Consider the following 6,896-nt stretch of genomic DNA (forward strand, 5'->3'; position numbering starts at 1 on the left):
GCATACTTGCGTGGGATGCCTCTCGAGTAGGCAACTCCCGCACACCTCTACTTGCTGCAAACTCCTTTCCATCAAGTGGCCAACTAGGGAAGTCAACTTGGCAATGTGGCGTTGAAGGCCACTTACCTCGTTGTCAAAATCTACAACTTGACTTTCAAACGTCCAAGATTGATTAAGAAATCTTGTTATGCTTAATTGACACAAAAAAGAAAAAAAATGAAAGCAAAAGAAACTTCAACTAAAAACTAACTAGGAAGAACTAATTGGCTTCCTTGGCAATGGTGCCAATTTGGTAGGATCGAGTTTACTGTCGCCCATAAACCCGTGCTACACAAATAAAATTTATAAATCACTGAACGAACTACTTATACTAACTGGAAGTACAAGCGGCAAGTCTGGGGTTGAACCTCAGGGAAGCACGAAAGATTAGTTCATTGAAGCGCGTTTTTAGTTAAAGAGATAAATGTAGGGGTTTGGTGTGGATTGATAATTGAAAGTGCATAAAATAAAGTGTAAGAAAAGTAAAGATAGAAACACAATTAATCGAGATGTCTTAGCTTAGAGGAATGAAACCACCCAATGTAATTTAGATCATTGAACTGAATTTTGACTTAAACTTCTTGTTTATGCTTAGCCCAATTGATTAGAACCCAACCAATGGTCTTAATTATCTAATTATTCAACATGCACAGTAAACGAATCCGCTCCATACAAATTGATAAATCGCATTAAGTTCTAGGGATTACACTAAGATGAGTGTTTAACTTCGAACGTCTAATTAAACATTCAGTGTGGTTTTTCTCTAGGTTGATACAAGCAATACTCTTCTTTTTAGGTGACAAATCTCAGGCCTAATGAATCACAAGCCTAACTAACTTATTGCTTCCATTGGGATTAACCTATAACTAAATGTCACATATTACCAGTTATCTCCAAGCATTAGAATTACACAATAAAATCATCGGGCGTTAATCAACAATTAAAATTATGCAATTCACAAACACTAAATTCAGAGTGAAACCCTAGACAAATCTATATACATCATAAAATTGAAATCTCACAAAATAACAATAACATTGAGTTCCTCCAAATCCCTAGGCTAAGAAACCAAAATCTTACCTTCCCAAGGAGGATAAGAAGCTACAATCCAGTATTACTCGATTAACTACTAAGGAAACACCGAAAGAACAAGTGGAAGGGAGAAGAGATGGAAAATCGGCTGAAGGCTGAGGGTGGGCATCTGTCTCTGCCCTAAAATGAAGACAAATATTTATACTGCAGCGTCGCAGCGTTGTAATGTTGCAATGTGCCCTACCTCGCGCACGCATCCATCATAATGTTTGTAGCGTTGCAGTGCTGCCCTGTTTTGCACAAAATAGGCAGCTTCTGTCGCTCAACATTGTGCAACGCTCTGTCCAGGGGCATTTTTGTCCTTTCACATCCTTTTGAAGCTCGGTTGCTCAAATTAGCTCTTAATTACTCTAAATTAACCTGAATAGCTTGTACGATTGATTTTACCTCCAAGATGCTCAATACATACAAAATAATCAAATATACACATTAAACATAGTAACGACCTAAAATTAAGAAGAGGAAAACAACACATTTTGGTGCTATCATTACTACCTAATGATTACAAATTAAGGCCAATCAAAGCAATCAATCATACAAACATAGCGAATTTGTCAGATTATCCCATGCAAGACAATTGAATAATAAAGTCAAGATGAATTTTATACAAATCAGAAAAGTCTCAACAGAATTACAAACAAAAGTCTCAAGAACAAAATGGAATGGAAATACACTACGAAACTCAAGTTAAGAACTTACCCTTTAGCCACAAATCATCTTCTAAATTCAATTCTCAAGTTTTATGGTGCTCAAAAGGGCAAGAAAAATCAATAATTTGTTGATAGGAGAGGGAAAAATTGAATCGAATAGAATTGGTGGCCGTTTTTTCTTTTAACCTCGGATTGACAAATTATTTATAGCAATCGTCGTAGTGTTGCAACGCTGTGCACAACGTCACAACGCTACCCTGTCCCTAGCGCTTCTGCCTCAAGTCCGTAGCATTGCAACACTGCCCTGATCTTCACAAAATGGGTAGCTATTGCTTTGCAGCGTTGCAACCCTTTGGCTGGGCATAATTTTCTATTTTCTTGGCCTTTTTTCTCCATTTGCACTATCTTGGCTATTTTAATGTCTTTTTGTCTCGAATGTTTCATTCAACCTCTTGTACACTCGAGTCCTACAAAACCATCAATTTAAACACATTAAATAACTTAACGATCCCGAATTAAGTAGAGAAAGATAACCCATTTTTGTTGCTATCAAACACCCCCACCTTAGCTCTTGATCGTCCTCAAGCAATCACACACAAATAATCAGTTTGTCAAACCATAATGTAAAGGAACTCTTATAAAAAAGAACTAGTGAGCGGAAGCAAGATTGTTCCAAATCCCATTGTGACAGAACATACACATTTACGATCAAACAACAATAGTTATGCATAAACTTAAAATTACAACATGCTTCATAAAATCAACACTCATACCCTTGAAGAACGTTTCTTGTCGTTTCCCTCGATCTAAAAACACGAAAGTTCAACAGCACAAACGTCACGCCTCAACAATCTCCTCGAACAGCAGCGAGCAATACTTAACCCTCGAACAGCAAGCAGACACCACCACGAGGCTACCTTGGTATTCTCGGTGTGTGAATCCATAAGTTGTGAACTTTGTATGGATTTGGTAGAAAGAAGGAGGAATTAAAAGATCGTATAGACGATCGAATAAGTGGAAGAAATCTGGAGTCTATCATATAGACTAAGTACTTGATCGTTTAGAAACAAGTGTCTATCATATAGTAAATTCAATGCATGATCGTGTATGCTCTCAAGCTATCGTATAACTATTTTCTTTTGTGCCTCCGATTATCGTCTGATTATCAATCGCTTATGAAAAAATGAAATCGAGTTTCATTTTATCTATCAATTACCATAACTAATCACAACTTCCCACTAAGTTGGTTATTAGGAGAAAAAAAAATGAAACCAATTATCCCATAATTGATTTAATTACACATAAATAATATATTCATAACCCATAGTTTTAATATTACATCTCATGCAATATATAAACCATAGTTCTTTTTCTCCTTTATGGCATTTAATAAAAATTCTTCCAATTAATGTACTTAATACACCAAATCAATAATATCACATATATTTGAAGCAATTTAATTATATCATATATAATCAAATTTTCTCTTGTTAATTGGAACACTTAAAACTATCCAAAAACTAATTTTCAACATGAATCCATTGAGCTACTAAGGGGACCTTATGGACCTGTAGCTTGAAACTCTAACGGTACATAAATAACTGAGTAAACTCTTTAGTCACAATATCCACCATTCATTAACTGTCGGGCACTCCACTAAAGATCAACAGCTTCACTCTTCGTGCTACAAATATATTTCTATGTCCATTGGATATAACTAATCAACCGTACAATGACCTTTCACAAATCACTCGTAAGTACAGCAGGGCCAATTTACTGTTTTGCCTCTGTAATTGCATCTAACTTCTTAAGTACCACTGATTCCTCTAATGACCAATACATCATAGTCCTACTACGAGTAAACCCTTCTCGAGGAAAAAGAAGGTGTGGCGCCACATTATTCAAGCCTCGAAATCAGCCCTTAAGGGAACAATTTATCTACTTACCCTTGTTTCGAGGAAGGAGTGAATTCCATTTTGCGTAGCTAAGTTCCCAGCTCCCTAATCAGACGAATCCCCAAAGTGTTAGGTTTGAGTCGGCGATATGGCCACTCATCTCATGCAAATTAAAGGACCACCCTTATAGGCAGGAATTCCCAACTCATTCAAGATTAAGGTCATGTTACATATGGTCATCCTAGTGAAATGAAAGTCTCTGTCATGAACGATGTTATATAATGAGACTAAACATTTCGTGGTTCGGACTTATACAAACTCCTTTGTGTAGAGCATCCCTGCTCACATGTCTAATACATGAATATTCAGGATCAAACCATTTGTAGCACTTTACAATATTTGTAACATCTACAAAGCGGGCCACACTTGTAGCATTATCAGGATAAGGTTTCCTTCTTTTATGCATATACTATAAACTATTTAGGTTATCACTTAAAGCATGATCCACTTGTATGTCTCCACATACATGCTTAAGTTCCAATGATAACCAGGGATCTTAGTTTATTGGTTTGTGGTTAATGCAATTAAAATATCTCATATTTCAAAGATTGTAGTGAATAAAATATCTCATAATATTACATCACAAAAAGTTTGATCATACATGTGTTTACAAACTACAGAACCCTACGAGATTTAGGGCATCAACCCTAGCAATCTCCCATTTGTCCTAAAACTAGTGGGGTGTACAAGAAAATTACAAGTACAAAACAATAAACTAGGGCACAAAGGCCCAGTAAAAAAAATACTCCCACTTGCACTAGTCCAGCCGTGGACGCTCCCGTAAGCCCATGCTCTATAGGTGACCCTCAAACAATATAGCCGTGAGAGCCTTCATGAACAGATCAGCAACGTTGTGCTTCGAAGCTATCTTCGTGAAAATCACGTCCCTTCGATGCACAATCTCTCTAATGAGATGGTATTTTCGCTCTATGTACTTGTCGCGCTTGTGACTCCAAGGCTTTTTGGAATTTTCCATAGCACCACTATTATCACAATAAAGGGTGATGAGCCTAGACATGTCTGGAACAATTTTCAGATCAGTTAGGAACTTTCTAAGCCAAACGGCCTCCTTAACACCTTCACAAGCTGCTACATACTCGGCCTCCATAGTGGAGTCAGTGATGCACCCCTGCTTAGTGCTTCGCCACACTACAGCTTCTCCATTAAAAGTGAACATTGATCTTGAAGTAAATTTTCAAGAATTCTTATCAGTCCGAAAATCAGAGTTCGTGTATCCTTTAAAGATCAAATTCTTAGAACCATATATAAGTATGTAGTTTCTCATTCTCCAAAGATACTTGAGGATGTTCTTGACGGCAGTCCAGTGACCCTGTCCTGGATTAGACTGATACTACTGACTATCCCCACAGCGTAGCAGATGTCAGGTCTAGTACATAACATCGCGTACATTAAACTGCCAATGGAAAATGCATAGGGGACCTGTCTCATTTCCTCAACCTCTTAAGGTGTCTTAGGACATTGTTTTTTAGACAATGTAACTCCATGTCGAAAGGGTAAAATACTCCTTTTGGAGTTCTGTATCGAGTACTTGATTAACATCTTGTCAATGTACGACACTTGAGACAGTGCTAACATTTTGTTCTTTCAATCTTGAAAGATCTGTATCCCAAGAACAAACCGAGTCTCTCCTAAATCTTTCGTTTGAAATTGGGTCGCTAGCCAATTCTTAACTGAGGTCAGTAAACCTACCTCATTCCCAATGAGTAGGATATTGTCTACATATAACACTAGAAAAACTACTGAACTGTTGATGATTTTTTCGTAGACACAAGATTCATCAATGTTTTGGTTAAAGCCATAAGATTTGATCGCAGTATCAAACCTTACGTTCCAAGATCGAGATGCCTGTTTTAGTCCATAAATGGACTGATTCAGTTTGCAAACCTTTTGCTCCTGTCCTTGGGCTATGAATCCTTCGGGTTGCACCATATAAATGATCTCCTAAGATTACCATTCAAAAGAGTAGTCTTGACATCCATTTGCCATATCTCATAGTCATAATATGAGGCAATGGACATAAGGATGCAGATAGACTTAAGCATGGCAATAGGTGAGAAAATTTCCTCATAGTCAACTCCCTCCACCTGGGTATAACCCTTTGCCACAAGTCCAGCCTTAAAGGATTGCACCTTCCCATCAGCACCCCGTTTCCTCTTGTAGATCCATTTACAACCTATAGATGTAACCCATCAAGTTGATCTACAAGATCCCATACTGAGTTTAAGTACATAGACTCCATCTCGAGATCCATGAATTTGACCCATTCATCTTTGTCAACATCCTTCATTGCCTTCTTGTAAGACAATGGATCCTCAACCTTACCATCGACTACCATAGCCAGGATTTTTGTTAAATCCATATAGCGAATGGGTGGGTTTGTAGCCCTCTCACTATGTCGAGGTTCCCTTAACTTTTAAGGTGGATTTAACCTACTAGATGAACTCTCATCAATAACTCTTGTTAATGTATCAGGCTCTTCAACAACTCTTGTTGAAGTTTCAGTAGTTTCTTTCGAAAGTTCACTTAATACAATTTTACTTCGTGGACTGTGCTCCCTTATATGATCCTCCTCAAGGAAAATAGAGTCTGTCGACATAAACACCTTGTTTTTCTTAGGATCATAAAAGTAACCCCCTTGTGTACCTTTGGCATAGCCTACAAATAGGCACAACCTCGAATGTGGTTCCAATTTCGTAGGATTAGCCTCAAGCACATGTGTTGGGCAACCCCAGATGCGAAAGTGACGCAAACTAGCTTTACGCCTGTTCCACAACTCTAAAGGTGTTTTGACAACACTCTTGGAAGAAACACAATTGAGGATATAAGCTGCAGTTTCTACTGCAAAACCCCAAAACAAGTTCGGTAAGGAAGCGTAACTCATTATCGACCGAAACATGTCCAACAGGGTTCTCTTTCTCCTCTTCGATACAACATTTTGCTGAGATATACCAGGTGCTGAGAGTTCGAAAACGATTCCATGTTCTATTAAATAGTTCTGGAACTCAGAATCCAAAAACTCCCCACCTCGATCAGATCGAAATCTCTTAATCCATTTATCTAATGCATTTTCAACCTCAGCCTTAAATCTTTGAACTTTTCAAAGGATTCTAACTTATGTTGCATTAAATAAACATACCCA

Source organism: Benincasa hispida, chromosome 10 (genome assembly GCF_027475165.1).
Source record: "Benincasa hispida cultivar pf3 chromosome 10, pf3_genome.v1.1, whole genome shotgun sequence".
Taxonomy (NCBI): Eukaryota; Viridiplantae; Streptophyta; class Magnoliopsida; order Cucurbitales; family Cucurbitaceae; genus Benincasa; species Benincasa hispida.